At 37.4% G+C, this 20,094-nt stretch overlaps 1 protein-coding gene across 1 annotated transcript in view; it reads right to left on the reverse strand.

Annotated features, from left to right (window-relative positions):
* The window catches only part of INVS (inversin), an 81,469-nt gene that overhangs the window by 53,726 nt on the left and 7,649 nt on the right, over positions 1-20,094 (reverse strand). The window lies entirely within an intron of this gene.

The raw sequence follows: 20,094 nt of genomic DNA on the forward strand, positions 1-20,094 counted from the left end.
TTCTCTTCCTGGCCTGTTGTGGGTGGGCAACTGGGAGTATGCCAATGTCAATCCACCCCAAACAGTCACATAAGTGAAAACTTAAGAAAAAACGAGTTCTGTACTGATAACGGTATTGTTACAATTCTAACTGTAGGCTGATACTGAAATTAGCGATGGTTACATTACCAAAGCTCTAAAAACATTAGCCTGACAGTTCACATCATGCCACTCTATGCAGCCTGGCACAGTCCTGCTCTGAGTTGCCCAGTTGCCTTGTGCCTCTGTTTCAAACACTTCATCAAAACTTGGCCCATGGTACATTCGCTCAGCAATAGAAGATTAGAGGAAAGAACATTTCTTCTTTCTTTCCCTGGATCAGTCCCTCCCTAGCAAACTAATGGACAACAGGAGATTTGGTATGTGGCTGAACCTAACATTGGCATATGTTTATAGAAAAACAGAAGAATTCCATCATCACTGAAAAAGCCACTCTAGCATCTAAGGCCCTTCTGGGCCAGGTTTCAGCCTTCCCCCAAACAAATAGGCAGACACAGGTTCCTACTGGTTCACTGTCCAAACCAGTTCAATTGTACTGAACATATTTTCTTATTACTGTTGGGAAGGTTGAATGTTACCCACTTCAACTAGCTGGCTCTCCAGTAACAGGTAGCACAATAGACCAACCAACCTAACACAGAAAACACTATGATAAAAATACAGCTGTGTAAATATTTCAGCACCCAAAAAAAAAAGAGGATTTGGCACTGCTGTTCCCCACATGATATCTAGCATTATAAGAAAGATTCAGGTTTGTTAATTTTTTTTAATTTACCTTTTCAATACATGTAGATAATTTAATACATTCCACGACACACTGTTAAAGCCTGAATCTTAGATTAACACAGACCTAAAAACAAATTGCTGTAGTTAATTCTGCTTCTTGTGAAAGGTTTTAGTCTTCATGTATGCAAAATTCTTCCAGAAATTTCTTAGCATATACAAGTGTTAACCTCCTTAACAAATGACAGGTTATTCTCTCCTCAACTGTGAGATATCATGCATGATCACTCTGTGACCCGAACAGCTTAACTTGCCAGCAGAGAGGTCACGTACAGTGCTCTGCTACATTTGGTAGAAACCTAGCAATGCCAGCAATGGCAGCTGGCATCACTGCTCAGCTATCAGCAGATAAAAGAACAAAGGCAATTAATGCTTACTAGTGACATCTTACTTCCTCTCCTCTTAGTAGGCTAAAATCTGACACTTTTCTGATACTGAATTGAAAAGAAATGGAGTACAGTTCCTGTAAAATGTATCGAATTTTCTTTCTGTGAACTGAAAGTCAAAGTGTAACAGCAATTGGGACAATTGGGACAATGCAAAGTAGCATCATATAAAATACAGAAATGTAAAAACCTGGACTACTGACTGTAGTTATGTAAAATAAAATGTCATCTGAAATGGAAGAGTCATTATCATCTTAACACCAAGTGTGCATATATTGAAATGAAGTTTCATCACATATGTCTCTTGGATAGTTATTAAATAGATAAAGGTCCTAACACTTTTCCAAACTACAGATAACACCAAAAGACAGTAGACAAGTACACTTCTTAATAGAACAGGAACCAGCCCTCTTAATCTGTTAATATTTTTTCTCCTTATATTACTTCCATTATATATGGCTAAATCCCAAGTAAATTGATATCCCTCTCCCGTACCAGCTGTGGTTCTTGAAGAGAATGGAAGGATTGAAGGAGGTGGGCAATAGAACTATTTCATCCAAATCCTAAGTGAATGACAGCCTATCAGTTTCACTATAGTCCAGACTGACACTCATTATGCACCAACAACCAGGAAGATTTTGCAGAATCCCAAATACAATTCTTCTGGGTACATAATGATGAATGACACTTAAGTATATTGCATACCAAATGTTTCTACATTTCAGAGCTTGCTTTGACAAGTTCACCTGGGTTCTAGAAACATTCTGGTGATATGCAACAGACCTTTTCATCCCACTTATTTCCTGGTGAGTTAACTTGGTCATTACGTAATCATGTAGTACGCTCTGACTAACCACTTCTCTATCCTGTAGTGTGGATATACCTCTGAGGCTGCACTTCTCATCTTTGGATTTGAAAAACATACTACATATGTAGATAAATATAACGCCACTTTATAAAGGGAGAAACCGAGCTGCATAAGATAAGGGTAAGTATCAGAGGAATATGTGCACCTCTCCAAGCATCAAAAGCACATCCATTGATAGGCTTTCAACACCTTGTCATCAGCTGATTAAGAGGAGGCAAAACATATAGAAAAAACTGCTTACTTCCTTATTTATTGCTGAGACCACATTTTCAAGAGGCGTAGCAATTTTAACCCATGTGAAATATTTATCATGACTTGAAAGACTGATTTGCAGTAATTTATAATGTAGCACACATAAGCTGACTATTGACTGTTACAGCACAGCTACACTTGGTTTTCAGAATACCTCCAACAGGTTTATGAAGATTTAGTTGAGTGCAATGGTTGCTAGAGCACTAAGAAAAACGCAGCCTACGATCTCTATATAACATCCCAGTAAACACAGCAGGGGTCATTAGAAAGAATGCCAAGCTGTTAAACCATGAAGATGCTACTCTGGCTACAATTCAAATTTACACATTACTTTCCCAGTACTAGGAACAGCCAGACCAAAAGAACATAAAGCAATTTATAAGTGATCCTTACAAAAGAGATGTTTTTTAAGGGCTCTTCATCGCCAACAGTCAGAGCACTGAAGATGTAGTCAGGGCATATACTTCCAGTAGAACAGGAAGTCTTAGAAATATTTACAGATAAATCACAAATTAGAACTGAAAGTTAAAACTGATTCTCTAGGTTACTAAATCCAATCACAGAATGTTTGAGGTTAGAAGGGACCATCAAAGGTCATCTAGTCCAACCTCCCTGCTCAAGCAGGGTCACCTAGAGCACATTACTCAGGATTGTGTCCAGATAGCTCTGGAGTTTCTCCAGGGAAAGAGACTCCACAGACTCTCTGGGCAACTATTCCAATGCCCAGTGACCCTCACACTAAAGAAGTTCTTCCTCATGTTCAGGTGGAACTTCCTGTGCTTTAGTTTATACCCACTGTCTCTTGTCCTGGGGACACCGCTAGTTACAGGGACTAACTAGGGAGGACACCACTAGTTACAGGTCTCTAACCAGACTCTGTGCCACTGACCACAACCCTCAGAGACCTGCCATTCATCCAGTTCTCAATCCACCTCACCATCCACTAGTCCAGCCCGCACTTCCTGAGCTTGCCTATGAGGATGTCATGGGAGACAGTGTTGTAAGTCCTGATTAAGTCCAGGTAGACAACATGCACTGCTCTCCCCTCATCAATCCAGTCACTTGTCCCATCATAGAAGGCAATCAGGTTGGTTGAGCCTCCAGCACCACAGGGAGTAAGGGCATCTAATCCTTTTAAAAAAATTCAGAGAGACTTCTTTTAAGTGGAATTATGGTGTTTTGAATTTTTTCCCCTCTCCTCCATATTCTTCGGTTTTGGGCTGTGTTTTTAGGTTTTGCTTGTTTTAAGACACCCACACACTTCATTCTTTCCACCCATGAAAGTACAGTGCAGGTTTTAAAATCTAAACAAGCATTGCTCTTTTTATTTCAGTAACAAAGGATAAACCCTGAAAACCCCCAGAATATTATGTCTCTGCACTTATTCTAGTTTGAACTCACTTGTTTTGAGCACAAGATTTGAACACAAGAGATTACAGAGAGTACCAGAAGAGGTCCAACTAAGCAACCTACTGAATGGCAATGATACTTGTCTATTGCTAGCGCAAATATCTTGTCAGATACACCAAAACCTGCATTTCTCTCATCAATTACATGCATTCTCCAATAAGTTAGCACATTGATGTCCTTCTCAGTCATTTTCAATTAACAAATCCATAATCCATAGAAGCATAAATTATTCCCTCCCCTGCCCCCCATTTTTGATTATCGTATTTCCAACCACTTCAATTACTTTCAGTATTGTCATACTTCTGGTATGAATCCTGACTACTGACTGACAATAACATCTAATCTTGTGTCACTCTGTAGTATCCTTAGAAAAAGTACTAATTTTGTTAATGAAAAATACTGACTAATACTAGATTCAAGCACAACTGTGAGGAACTCTAATATATTCCTTCTGATCTTACAGTTCATATTTCAACTGTATTTGTTTTCAGTTCAGTATCATTTTGTGTCCTAATTTTCCATTTAACTTGCAATTTTCTGTCTAGTACTACAATAAATATTTCATACAGGCTTAAAAAGACAATTATTGAATTTATTTCTAAAAAATCTTCTGATTGCAGGCAAGTGGTAAAATAAAAGGCCCCACAAAAATCAGAAGCGTGAAGGTCAGCCTGTTTAACGGGGTATGTTTGAAGACAACACAGGAGTAACAGTGCAGCAACTCCACCATCCATGCCAGTAGGAATTTCAGAGATCTGATAATTATTCATCCCACCATAGTTTAATAATTTATTAGCTTATTAAAATTTGATTTTTGAAATATATTCATTATTAATTAAGCAGCACTTATGTAAAACGGTTTAGCACAGTTTTCTCAGTATTCTTTTGTGAAAAGAGAGACTATTTAACAATCAATAACTCCTCTTCAGAGGAATATAACATATAATTCAGTTAATTTTACTCTTTCCCATACAGGACACCACAAAATTATTAGAGTTGAATTAACTGCAAAGATAAAACAGGTCTGCTTTTCTAGTGCTATACCAATTGTAGTATGGGCAGTGATTATACTTTTACTGTCTTTAAATATTATTCATGTTTCAATTTTCCTTTTTAAACTCATAAATAATATTTAAGAAAGTATAGCTGGATGCATAACAACAGTTTGAGAGCAGAAAAACAAACCATATCATAGGTTATTACCTATATATTTATTCATCGACACTCTTCCTTTAGTTTAGACCCAGTGTGGGGCAGAATTAGAACTGGAAAGGTACATGGAAATCTAGCATACTAGGCCACTGATCTCCTTTTCCAGAGAAGTGCATTCTGCTCCAAATATACTAGCTCTTATTCTAAGGTAACAAAAAACGTTAAATAGATTGCTATGATTTTTTAACAGTCAGATTTAGATATCAAACCTTTTAAATCGAGGACTTGTTAAAAATTGGAGTTAAAATTTAATCGTTGCTAATGTCCAAAACACAAAATTTTTAGTCATGACATATAAGTTTCCACAGTCAGTATAAATCCATAAATGACAAACAAGAAATTGCACCGCGCACTCAGACACTGACTGAGGTAAAATATGAATAACATGAAAGTAGTTTAGATTTTAGCTTAAAACCCATGCAAGCCACTCTGTACTACATCAGCACGCTTTGCCAACGGATCAGCAGAGATGCTACAGCTGAAGCTGAGAACAGCTCTTTGCTGTCAGATGCTTTCAAGAAGCAGTGAAAGCCAAAAAACTTGAACTCCTTAATTGCTAGCTAAGCTTTCAAAAGATAAACACATATCCATGAGCTTTCCCTTTAAAACAAAAATGGCAACTGACTTTAACCTGCTTCTATTCACAGAGTAGAAACTGCTGTCTTTGACCTACTCAATCTTAAAATAATCTTACTGCATACATAAACATACACTCTTTTTTTGCAGCAAGTAGATGCTGAAGAGAGGATGCTTCACCTGACAGATCAACTTGGTCACAGATGATCAAAACCCAAGAATTTTCATAAGTTTGGCAACTTAAAAAAAAAATAAAAAAATAGGCGGTGCACATGGTTTCTGTAGAGGTTGTTTCATCTATTAATATCCCCTTGAGAGGAAGCATTTTCTCGGAACATCAGAAACAACTTGGAATGACATGGAGCTGATGAAGAACTTAATGTCACCAACACCTGCCAGTTTTTAGGGAACAAACTAAGTACTTATAAAATATTCCCCTCAACCTTTGGGGAGGTTGGTACCATCTGTAAATTAATTATAGTGAATTAATTATAGTAAATTAATTAATTAGATATATATTATATATATAGATATATATATTATAGTAAATTAATTAATTAATTAGACCAGCATTTATTCAGAACAGTATTTCTTCCAACTCTAGAACAACTTCAGCTACCAGTTTAATTCAACAAAACTTGAAATCAAGTATTTAGGTAGTTTTAATTTGAGCAAAACTAAGCAGTTAACTCCTCAATTAAAAATTTAACTGAAAAATAAAGGTAAGTAAAAGAAAATCTTCAGGATTATTGTTTTAAACACAAGCCTTAGCAGTCATCTGCTGAACAATGGCTTTGGAAACAAAAAAACCTGTAAGCAATTTATTGCCTCTGTGTGGACAAGGATGATGCCATGCCTTCTAACAAACCACTGGTGGATTTAAACGTGTGAAGTTTTCTAATCCTTTCAAGTCAACCATGGCAAAAACATCGCTGATTTTTACATTGGGTTCAATCTTACAAAGTACCCTTTTAGCAACTTTGTTAGCAGCATCCTAGACTCGAAAGTAAAACACCCAACTGGAGAGAAACCCTCAGACAGCTGAATAGAGACCTTATTTACCAAACCTTACTTCTGAACGTGTTCATCTGTCTGGCAAAGCTGCTTAGGCAATACATTAAACAAGAGCATCAGTGCAACTTGAGGCCAGTTCTGACTATCGGACATTTTGACTGAAAGCAAGGCGGTGTCTGAACTTGGATCACTTTTCCCTAAAGCCTCTTGCAAGACTGGCTTAGTATCCAGGTTTCCATAGGAATAGACAGAACTATCAACTGGCACACAGTCAAAGAATACAATAGAGAAGACAACTGACCAGTGCTGTAAAAGACAAGGTAACACTGTTTCCCAGCATAAGTTGAAGGAAAATAGGTGTTTGTGCCTATTGATCTCATATTTGTTTTCATTTATTTATGGTTGGTACGTGTAGTTTCTGTGTAGCGTTCTCAGCTCTTCAGCTCTAAATTTTATACTCTACCTATAGAAATTAATGGCTTTTATACAAAAAAAGAAACCTCTTCAAGGACGAAAATGCAATTAGCATTCTCATTTCCAGTTGATCTCTTCTACTGTTACTGAACTTGTTTTCCTGTAGTGTCCTTTTGAAGCCATTCATGCAGAAGTACGCACAGCACACAACCTCTAGGGATTTACGACAAAACCTGAGAGACATCATCCATATTTACAGGATCACTGCCCACCTCTTCAAGAATAATCAAAGACTAAGTTTAAAAAAAAAAAAACTTATTTCAAAAACCACTGTGATTTGAAAGGTCTTGGCAGTACTCTGACTAGTACTGTATCGTTATTGCCTTGGACTTCTTAATAGCACCTCTCTACATGCTTGTGCATGCAAATATCCTCACAGACTGCTGGAAGCAACAATGCTTTCCAAATGAAAACTTTGCATACATATTCATTTTTGAGCATACCTTCCCAGAATTTTTTGCTCTGATTTTAGCTGCTATTTTACCTGAAAATAAATCCATCTTTTAATTGTAGTGGCGGAATCACCATCCTTTGAAGTGTTCAAAAACTGTGTAGATGAGGCCCTTAGTGAAACAGTTTACCGGTGGACTTGGCAGTCCTGGGGTAAGGGTTGGACTTGATGATCTTAAAGTCCTTTTCCAGCATAGTTGATTCTATGATTTAACTATATTTCAAACATCTTAAGCCCTATAACAAACCACTGTGTGAAATAATTACAAAACTACATACCAAATTCTGTTCTATCAGAAAAGTTCTCCAGCCACAGTGAAGTTTCCAGAACTATTACAGAAGTAGACAGACAACCCATAATGAAAATAACCTTACAATAAAGGTAAGTTTACCCTTTCTTTAAATACTTACTTTAAATAATAATTGAGACACTTGAAGCTACTTTTATACATTGTACTATTTTACAACTTCTATAGACACTACAGTGATATTTGAGATTTAAAATGAAGTCGGAATTTATTCACAGCACTGGCAAATAAAACAAAGCCTTTAGTAAGCTACTCAAACTACATCCTAGCAGTAATAAAAGGAGATTTATTTCTCTTTGATCAGACTACAGGCAGTTAAAATTAGAATTCAGGCTTGGTGTTTCTTAAACTCTTCCCAAATCCATACTGCACTAACAGAACATGCAAAAAGCATATCCTATGTGTGTATATATATATATATGTGTTTATGTTTAAGTGTTTCCACCTTAAGACTGAACATATACAGATAACATTCATAACAGAAATCACTTAATATTTCAGTAGAAATCATTCCTCATTAATAAAAAAATGGTAGCATTCTTCACTAATTCTTTATTCTTCATTAATTAAAAAAAAACTGTAACAAAGAAGGGCTCCAAACTTCTCTAGAAGAAACAAAAAAAACCGGTGGTAATTTTAATAAATTAATTAGTTAAATTATTTTTTTATTTTATGAAATTCTGACACTGGCTGTTGCTTTCCTGGAAACAACAGAATTTGCTTATTTAGTTTATACATATCCATTCTGACTTGAAGTGATTCACCTAATTCTCTTTAATCAACAATTTAACCAAGTGTTTACAGACAAAGAGAGAGACAAATGGAAGATTAGTGCTCTTGGAGTTTGTGGCTGGCCACGAGATCTGAATTTATTTTTCAAATACCTTCTATAGCCATTGCCTTGCATGCTGAAGACATCCTATCTAGTATACTATCGATTCAAACGACAAGCCTGAGCATCAGATTAAGGACGTGTCAGACACCTGATAGAAGATTCCTGGAGAATTCAGCAGAAAGGTGTCCTGTTTCAAAATGATCTATTGCTGGTACTATATTTATTGAAGTGCACGTGGAAACATTTAATGCAAAACTAATTCACTTAAAATTAGAGTAACATTTATAATGAGTGAAAATAAATACCTTCACTTTTTACTACAGAATACCTGAGAAAGTCACCTCATTCAAACAAAAATCACCAAACAGTCACAAAGCTGAACTAACCCAAACTGATGATCTAATACCAGTGTCAGTCCTCTTTTAATTTGTCAGTGCCAGATCTGGGCACAAAAAATTAAGTGGTTTCTTAGTCCCAACAAAACTATTCCTTCTTGAAACCACTGAAGATCAGTCGTGAGGTCAGCTGCAGAGGGGCAATTAATGCAAGAATGATGTTTTAGAAAGGACACTCAAACAGGGAAATGTCTTTGCCTGTAAAGGTATTTTTAAAGTATAGACTTGGCAGTAGACATCAGCGGCCTTGGGGAAGATCTGGGCAAGTCTCTTGTGTACAGAAGGATGCCACAATGCTAAACATGCTAAAGGAACAGCAATAAGTGAAACAAAATTAAATCTATTCATATCTGAACCATAACACTCCAAGTATAGCAAGTACCGTACTTAAAAAGAATCCCATTTTTAGGATGCAACCGTTATTCTTAAGTTCAAATGCTAGAGAAAAATTCAATTCTCCTTTGAACAAAGCCAAATAAGAGAGGTGACAGCCATTTGACAACAGTATGTACAAAAGAGCTAGCAGCTGAAAACCAGGAAAACCGGGTCAACTTTAAACAGCCAAACATCAAGCAACGTGGAATAATGTTCTGTAGAAAAATCACTGCTCATGCCTGCACAAAGTACTTGCCTTTGCTGGGCAAAATTTTGCCTGATTGTCCTGCATGTCTGCATCCTGTTCAGTTCTAGTCCATCTTCCCAACAAAGTCTCTGAGTTGAAGTTATGCACCATTACTATTTTTTAGCTTTAAGTCCTCAGTTTAGATTTTTTTTTAGGACAGGATCACTTTACCTTTTCATCCTTGTTAACTGATGCTCTTCATAAACTAATACGAATTGTTTTATTAATTGACAGTAGCCTGAAGAGTTATTGCTTTGGAAGAGAACTTAGAAAAGATCAGAAGAAGTAACAATGGGTAAGTCATCAGCCCAGAAGCTCTTCCAAATTTTGCTCACAAAAGTACAAGCGTGAATTTGATACATGAAAATAAAGTAATTCTACCAGCTGGCTGTAAGATATTTAAGATATCATTCCATATGCTGTGCAGAATTAGTTCCTTTTCACTGAGAAACATAACACAAGCATAGTCTCTCCATGTTCTGCCACCAAGGCTTACACTTGATTCATATTTTCAAAATCTTTTAGAAAATCACTGCAGTTAGAGACATGTCTTATTATTTTTAATGAAATTTCAAATGCTTGAGATCAAGACTGCTCAAGAGAAGCACTAGCATGATACTAGTTCTTCACCTGTCCTTCCTATAGCTCACATCAGAAGGTTAAATGTGATTAAGTCAGATCATACAGACTCAAAAATATATACCAAGATCATAAAGTCAGAACTGGGGAAACAATGAAACAAAACAGAGACAAAAAGAGAGAGCTGGATTATAAGAAAAAAAATTACAGAGGTACAATAAATGCCAGAATAACTAATTGCAAAAGCAAAAAGTATTCAAGGTCCATGAATCAGACTCTCAAACAAAGATGGGTACTTGAGAGCATGGAAGTCAGTCTCAAAGGTGAAAAGGGTTGTCCTTTCTGACACTTAAGCAATTGAAACACGGTAACAGACAATCCGTTTAAGATTTCTGCTTCTGAAAAACTTTCACCATTGTACTAATCTACAAAGATAAATGTGAGAATAAGCATGCGTTTGCCAGCATTTACAGCAGACCATCAGTAAATACAATGTCATGAGTCCAAACGGCCATAGGTGGCGCAGAAGGGAGTGGAGCAGCAGGAGAATCAATCCAAACTGAAACACCCACTAGTTTAGAATAACTGACTGAACCCCGAAAAATACATCTATGAGATTTAAAAAATCTACAAGCCTATAAAGAAGAACAAAAATATGAAATTTTTTTTTGCTTAATTAGTCAATAGAAAGGGCCTTCTCCCCCTCAAAATTTTGCTATTTCAAGGTCATCAGCAGTTGCTGATGCACCCTGAGAAAAAAGGTGCTGCAGGAGTGCTAGTAAAAGGTGGCCAGTTATACTGGTAACTTTGGCCAAGTACTATAGATACCAGGGAAATGTGTTACTTAAAGAAAAGATATACAGGTATGGTTACAGTTAAGACTTGCTTTGAAAAGAGTGACAAAGTAAGATGACAAATAAACCCCCCACTATTTCAGTAATCTTATAAACAAACAAATCCTCCTTGCAAACCTAGTCTTATTATTTATTCTAGTAAGGTAAATATTAGTACTGCAAACCTTCTGAGACATTAATGTGAAATAATTATTTGTTCTACTAGCATAATGGCTCTTTTATTGGATTTAACTTTTTTAGAACAACACAGATCTTTTTCCACAAAACAGGCAGAGAGCAAAAGATCAAAAGCAACAGTAAGAAAATAAAGACAAAATTCATCTGATAATTTTAAAGCACAATGCAGGACTGGATCATAGTACTTGTTCTTCTTACAGCAACACTGAAACAACTGCCTATATTTCAGAAAACACTGGTACTATTGGACTGCCAAATCTTTACAATGAAATATTAAAATAAAATATTCCATTTCTTTATAGCTTCTGCTAAGTGATTCCCTCCATTGGTGGATATTTTTCCTCTCCTATGTCATAATCCTTTGCATTTATATTCCCCTTCTGAGTAGTTTAATGGCTTTTCTCAAAACATAGAACCAGTGTGATTTGCTATCATGCTGCCAAATCTGTTTCACACAAAGTCTGTCTGTCTCCGTGTGTGTGTCAGAGAGCGAGATACAGACAGTGTGCACACCATACATCCTTATTAACTGGATAAATGCATAATTAAACAAGAGGGGGTTAAAGTGTACGTTAGCCTATTCTACTTTTCTATCTATTACCTTTTAAAAAGCTTTCATATGTCTTCTTCCTTGTTTCTGAAAGCTAACCATCCCTTCTTCCTTTCAGGAAGGCTGACATTTGACAGCTTAACATAGCTGACAGGGTTACCCAACAGCTCACCCTCCCTATTCTCAATCCAATTAGACCTCTAATCCTCCAGATGAAAGGCCCAACTACTCACGTTCCTCATGACAACGACAGCTATTGATTATTTGTCACTACAGCTAACACCTTCTCTGTGGAGGCCACTCTGACAGAAGCAAACCTACCAAATTAGACAGCACTTTATCTGCCCTGGAGGCCAAATGGCACAACAAGTAAAGGCTAATAAATGGTATAAAAATGAACAAATCATAACATTATGACAGGTTGATCGTTGCCAGCAGCTTCACAGCTCAAGCTTGATGCTCTGTTAGACCTGTTTCTTCCCTTTTCTCTTCCACTCATGCTCCAACTTTGACTGAATTAAAGGCCAGAACAATTAAGGCATTTGACCAGCAAAGATAAGCTAGGATAGAAGTATCATCAAGGGACACAAATGTCAATAGCAGACTACCGTTTGTCAATAAAAACATTCCAGAGATGCAAATGCTCATGACTCTGCTCTCCGCTAGGCTGTACTGACTCCCTTTGTACTGAGCTCTTCTCAAGCCCAGGCAGAAATTCCGGGAAAATTAACCCCAGAAAACCAAGCTTGAACTGAGAAGCATTCTTATCAGGCAAGGATCTGCATCATTACAAAAGAAACCCAAATATCAAGTTACGAAATGTTATGGTTGTTATTCCATTTAATATCTATGAAATTGTCCTTTCTTTTTAGTTTAGATATAAACCACGACTACAGCATTTGAATTTATCATTATAAATTTTCTTCAATTATTTCTCAAGCAGAAGTCTGTTTCTAGGACAATATGCAGTATCTAGTAAAATAGACCTCCCAAGTCACATCACTTTAAGGCAAACTGAAAAGCAGCAACAACATATATTATTTTTACAGTGGCACTATCCAAAAACATTAACAGTGAGAGCAGAGGCACTGTCCCTGAACTGAGGCTGTTTAACGCAAGGAGCAGGAAGAGAATGTAAAAAACAACCCCAACAAAATAAAACACCACAATCACATGAACACTGTTAAGATCATGGAATCACAAGAATAATATGAGTAAAAATACACAAGTTCTTGAAACAGTTAAGAAGTAGTTAGCACTGCCCTGTCACAATAAATCAGCTGATTTCTCAACTATGCCAAAAAGAATGTATTTTCCAGCAAGGCATTCCTACAGTTCTGAAATTACTTACTAATGATAAAATAGTATTACATCAAAACACATTAAAACTTAAATACAAGCTTCTTTAGTTAAAGAAGATGTAAGACGTGAATATCTGATACTCTACTTTGGGAAAATCTACAGTTTAACTGAGGAAAATTTCCTGTGTAACACCTAGTTCATACAGATATAGGAAACTACATCCAAGTACAACATACTATTAAAAAAAAATCTAAACACTATAAAAAGACATATTCAGTAAAAAAAACAATTATCAAATTGTACAGCGTTTGTCCTCAGACATTTAACTTCTTAAGTTTACAAAACCTCTTGGGGATGAACATGTGTTTATTAACCCTTTCAATCACAGATTGACACAGATGATTAAACTCTTTGAAAGACAGGCATTTCAGTACAGTATTATCAGAAAATATAGATGTTTAAATGAACAGTTTGGCAAACAGATCTCTTTTAAGATTACCACTGCCCAAAGAACTTACTGGACCATTTAGGTAAGTTGGGTCTCACAAAACTCAAGCAAACCATATCAGAAGAAAGATGAAATTGTATATAATATTTCTAGGAATAAATTTATTACCATCCTGCTCTAAAATGTATTCTAAATACAATATATCACTGCAAAGAGGAGATAAATATTTTCAAATAATGCAGCACACCATCTAGCAGATGTATTTTCATTTAGTGATAAAACCCCATTCTTAATACAATTCTGTTCTTTCCAAAGTGAGACTAGTACAGAACTCCTAATCTTGAGCCCCCACAGAAGCACCTGTGATAAAGGACTCATGCAGTGGCACATCTGGCCCAAACCTCTGCACCAGGAAGAACTGAGCAAACTAGTTCCAAACTCACTCCAACTCTTAACTCACACAAAGACATTTCTGCACCAGCGAGCACACAGTGCTCCTGGGAGCTGTTCAGGTTTCCCAGCATTGAAAATCCCCTTAGTGTTTATATTGTAAACCTCCTCCTCACCCTAGGTTATACTCACTACTGCTTATTTAGCAGATTATCTTTCTTTTTAACACACACTTTGTTTACAGAGGAATAGAATACATTCTCCCAATTTGGTTTTACCTAGTTCATTAAAAATATTCTCATTTGGGCTTTTCTCAACTTCTATTATTTTAAGAGCTTTTATTTTTTCTTTTTTAATCTTTAATGGTGGCTAAAAGCCCAGTGTTATACTAGAGAACTAGCTGGTGCCAAGTAGTGAAGAAAAAATATTATTCTTAATATCTAATCATATCAGGAAAATCTGTAAATATATTTATATAAATATTAGACTTATTAATCCAATGAGTTATCTCCCCTATAATTATTCTTGAGTTTTCTTCTGCAAGACTTATTTATAATTGGTTTATGATCACTATTCTTGAAAAGAGTGTATCTTTTCCACCATTACAGGTCAGAATAAGACATGATATTGCACTATGTTTTCCAAGTTGTGTTCCAGGAGATGGGCCTCCCTGAGAATCATACCTCAACGTCCTTTATACACAGCAAGAGCTAATCAATTCATCTTCACATACACATACAAATACATCTTTGATGTATTTATTCTTTGTTCTACTTAGGTTTTTAAACCTTACAATTAAAACAAAGTCCCTCAAAATATGGATGCTACAATGATGGCTACTAGTCATCATCAACTGCCCCAGGCAACTGCAGATCACCAATTCAGCTGCATGTAAAGGAGAGGGCACTATACTTAGTCCATCTTTTTCCACACAAATACACTCTGCTACGTAGCATTTGTCTAAATACTCCTGCAGTAGTTCCTGCTGCAAAACTTATTAAACCTCCCTCATTCACTTTCAGCTTTTGCTTCTACTATTCCAAATGGGGGAAAAAAAAGTGTTTTGGAAGTAGACAGAAGCATTCTATCTACAGCAGGCTATAGAGAAAACCTGTCAAATATTTATAGTATTGCATTTTAGTGCCTCAGCCAGCTTTATTTGTTTTCTTTCTCCATCCAATCCTACCTAAAGAAAATAACAGACACTACAATTTTTGTTTAGCCATGCTATAATTCCTTTGATGCTCAAAATGACTGCTGGGAAGTAGCTATATTCAGGGAGGTAGCCACAATTTGCAAGCAATATATTCAAACATGTTTTATTAGAGTAAGTAAGCTTAGTAACCAGTAGTTACTAAAATAATATAAAAGTCACTTTTACATGTGCCAGAGCATATAGATACTGATATTATATTTATTAGCGCAGTCTGTATAGAGACAGAGTCTGATCTTTAGCTACTCGGAAATTCTGATCTTGAACTTGAAGCCAAAAGAACTACTTTGGCATGTAAATTTTTGCATAACCTTGTTTTAAAACGTGATTTCATACTAACATAAAACCACTGAGAAATAAGATTCAGATGCCTTAGTATTTGCTGTGAACCAAAATGTGACTTGCAGAACAGTATTCCCACAGTTTTACCTTCTGCAGCCAAAAGAACTGGCTGGATTTTAACCCACAGTTTGACGGTAGAGAGAGATGACTGCTGGATACCAGCTGACTATGGTGACATAACACTTAATGAGCAACCAACAATGTGCACGTTCTTGCTTTGTTACAAGGCATGACAAAGTGTGTAAGCTGAAAATGTATTGCCTGAAAATATGAGAATCACATTAGTCTTGCAAAGTAATGCCCAAATCAAGCTCTCCATGCCAACAAAACAGTGGTCAAGCTTTCTGTTTCAGTGAGGCTGCTCTGTAACATCTACTATAATTGACTTGGAAAGCCTTCCCTCTCCTTCACATCTGGGACGAACTAATCAATCAAGACACAGAATTTCTGAAGTAAAAAAACGTGTCAGTGTTGTGCTCATTCTCATAATATTGAATGGATGACCCGGGGAACTACAGACCACTCAGTCTCACCTTTGTACCTGGCAAACTCTTGGAGCAGATTCCACTGGAAGGCATGCTAAAGCACATGAAAAACAAGGAGGTGGTTGGTGACAGCCAGCATGGCTTCATTAAGGGGAAATCCTGCCTGACCAATTCGGTGGCCTTTTATGATGGGGCTACGAAACTGATGGACAGGGGCAGAGCAGTTGACGTCATCTACCTGGACTTGTGCAAAGCCTTCGACACTGTCCCACACAACATCCTTGTCTCTAAATTGGAGAGACATCAATTTGATGGGTGGACCACTCAGTGGATAAAGAACTGGCTGGATGGCCGCACGCAAAGAGTTGTGGTCAATGGCTCAATGTCCAGCTGGAGACCGGTAACGAGTGGTGTCCCTCAGGGATCGGTGTGGGGAACGATCTTGTTCAACATCTTTGTCAGCAAACATGGACAGTGGGATTGAGTGAGCCCTCAGCAAGTTTGCCGATGACACCAAGCTGTGTGGTTCGGTTGATACGCCGGAGGGCAGGAATGCCATCCAGAGGGACCTCGACACGCTTGTGAGGGGGGCTGATGCCAACCTGATGAAGTTTAACCATGCCAAGTGCAAGGTCCTACACCTGGGTCGGAGCAATCCCAGGCACAGCTACAGGTTGGGCAGAGAAGAGATTCAGAGCAGCCCTGCAGAGAAGGACTTCGGAGTGCTGGTCGATGAGAAAATGAACATGAGCCGGCTTCAGTGTGCGCTCGCAGCCCAGAAAGCCAACCGTATCCTGGGCTGCATCAAAAGGAGCGTGACCAGCAGGTCGAAGGAGGTGATCCTGCCTCTCTGCTCTGCTCTCGTGAGACCTCCCTTGGAGTACTGTGTGCAGTTCTGGTGTCCTCAGCATAAAAAGGACATGGAACTGTTGGAACAAGTCCAGAGGAGGGCCATGAGAATGGTCAGGGGACTGGCGCACCTCCCATACGAAGACAGGCTGAGAAAATTGAGACTGTTCAGCCTGGAGAAGAGAAGGCTGCGTGGAGACCTCATAGCAGCCTTCCAGTATCTGAAGGGGGCCTACAAGGATGCTGGGGAGGGACTCTTCATTAGGGACTGTAGTAACAGGACAAGGGGTAACAGGTTAAAACTTAAACAGGGGAAGTTTAGATTGGATATAAGGAGGAAGTTCAAGGGTGGTGAGGCACTGGAATGGGTTGCCCAAGGAAGTTGTGAATGCTCCATCCCTGGCAGTGTTCAAGGCCAGGTTAGACAGAGCCTTCGGTGACACGGTTTAGTGTGAGGTGTCCCTGCCCATGGCAGGTGGGTTGGAACCTGGTGATCTTAAGGTCTTTCCCAACCCTATTCTATGATTCTATGATTCCATAATGTTACTTGATTTCCCAGAACCTTTTCAGACCAATCATTTCTCTCTCTAGCTACACGCAAAAAAGCTTAACTAACACTGGTCTCCACAAGATGCTTCTATCCTGTAGTATTTTTTTGTGTATAAGCATGTTCTAAGCCACTTGTACATTTCAGGGGAGAAATAGTGAAATTTAAGATGCTCCGGAGATACACTGGACTGCTGAGTTTCACAAGAGGCGACCAATACTTTGATTTCAAGATCACCTCTTCACACTTGAATATTTTGCTCACTGATCAAGACAGGTTAATGCAGAGGTAAATGGAAGTATTAATGAAATCTAAGGAACAGTCTGAAGTAGAATTTGAGACACATAACATCCTGAAAGAAAGCCGCACCTGCTTTCATCACACACAAAACAACCTGCAAAAGGCCTCCCTTGTCTCTCCTCAAATCAAATGGAATGCTGCTAAATTCTTATCTAAGGTTTTAAGAATATTTTTCATTATTTCAGAGTTCATTTAGGAAGTTCAGCCCTGCAAAGTCTCTGGCTGCTTTATTATTCTTCCTCAGCAGTAACAGCACAACTTTCTAGGAAGCTGTATTGTAAATCAGATCTCTATAGTAACGTGAGTTTTGTCTTCCTGAACTTTTCCTGTATGTACTTTTAACCATTCCAATAGGACTTACAGCATAGATCAGCAGTAGTATCAGCACAACCAGTAGTGAAAAGCATCTGGGAGCATGAGGATTTCTACTAAATGGGCAGAAAATGAATTGCTATTTTGTAGAGTTCATTTTCTGTTAACACAGTGAGCAGCTCCGCAGTTGTGAGAAGGGGTCAGGGAAAGCCCATAAGTAGGAACAACCCCTTGGTAGCTAGATCAGTTTATCTGTACGTGTAATGTAACACGCATACAAATCACATACGAGGAACTGTGCCTTCTGCGCTTCAGCCTCTTCAGGCTGCATTCACTAGAGAGAATCCTTTGTTCTGTAAAGTAAACAAAATATTTGTATCACAGTCGTTGTCTGTGGCTCAAATACAGAGAAAACTATAGTTCTAAGTATAAAAAAAAAATCACCTTTTCTGGCTGGGCAGCCAGCATTCCTGTTTCATACCTTGGTTTGTTCAGATTTTTCACATTTAGTCAAATTGTATGTTCACATGAAAGTATGACAGAATGAATGTAAAGTTCATTCACATTTCATGAACCTATATGCACAGAATTACTATTACTCAGTATGAGCTCTCACGTAAGGGAAAACATCACAAAAGGTTAGCAGCCCAGGGAATAAAGAACAGGAACTGACCACCACAGTCTCTGAAAGGCTCCATGATTTATTTTCATTATGTAGACTGAGAAACAAAGTTAGAAGCAGAAGTACATTTGCTCTTTCATGCAGTTCAAACAATGCCTTATGAATGATTTGAGAGACTACAGCTCCAGGAACTACATCCTGAAAAAGGTACTGAGGGAAAAACTGTATAAGCTTGCTCCCAGGCAAGTTTTATTCAGGAGCTTTTAATACAAACATCTTTTACTTGGACAAGAAAGGGAAAAATAACATTCTGGTTTTGGGACTGTTGGACTACCTTGATTGTACTCATTAGATAAGACTTGGGAACAAGCTTTCATAAAATAAGTGAACTTAAAGACTACCTTCTGTTCCTAATATTTTGCCATGTCTTATGTTTGCCAGAGATTGTCTTTTCTTACCTCTTTCTTTACACTTCGGTTTACTGGTGAGTATACAGGAACAACCGTTTTTTAAGAAAAATTACAATTACAAAAAAATTACAATTAAAGATCATTAAAATATACTCATCTACTTTGCACAGAATCCCTAACTGCATCCTGAATGTGCTGTTATTTATCAATAACTGTGTCAGCAAAGAATTAATATAAGCTACAGAATATTTAATGCTTCTACAGAATGAAAGGCACATTTTCCCACTGGGGTGATATTAATCTTCCTGAAGCGAAAACTAATATTCTCCTGACCGTTAAGCATCCTGATAGATTACTTTAAATGCATATTATTAGCATCCAACAACAAAACTATTGAATTTTTTCTTCTATCCCTATTAAAACACAAGAGGCTATGCTCAGGGTATTCATAGAGACTGTTACTTCCCCAGGGGAAAAAGACTGCTAGTAAGCGAGCATCCTCTGTGAGAAACTCTGAAAGAGGCAGGCCTGTATTTTTTCCTTATGTAAAACTGGAATGACTTAATGAAAATGAAAAAAAAAAAAAAAAACAACCCATATACAAGTAATTTGGGTATGTAGAAACATTTCTGTTCATAAGTATCATATGTGGGTGTTTAAGCAAGTTGCAGTTTAAGACTAGAAGCAATTGCTACCAGAATGCTTACAAGTGAAAATTAATGTCTGTAGTTAAACTGCAATCCCAGTATTTCTATCTGTCTCCATAGCATGGTCATTTCACAATAATTTAAGTTTTACCAACTTAAATGATCTATATGCACATAGTAATATAATTCTGCAGTGTGAAATCACTGGCAAATTATGTTAATGATTTACTTCTGTTGCAATCAGTCACGGTTTCAGCTCCCAGTGAATTATATCTGTGTTCACGGAATCACAACTTTCCTCTGAAACTCTTATGGCAACATTTACAGGTGCATTCCTGAAGTAATTTATATCATTTTCTGATGGGTTTGGGCTTTTGGGGTCTTCTTGTTTAATTGTTTTAAGTTTTCTGAAGTTAATGGCTTGACCTGATGATCAGAAGGCT

The sequence above is a fragment of the Psittacula echo genome (assembly GCF_963264785.1).
Source record: "Psittacula echo genome assembly, chromosome: 2".
Taxonomy (NCBI): domain Eukaryota; kingdom Metazoa; phylum Chordata; class Aves; order Psittaciformes; family Psittacidae; genus Psittacula; species Psittacula echo.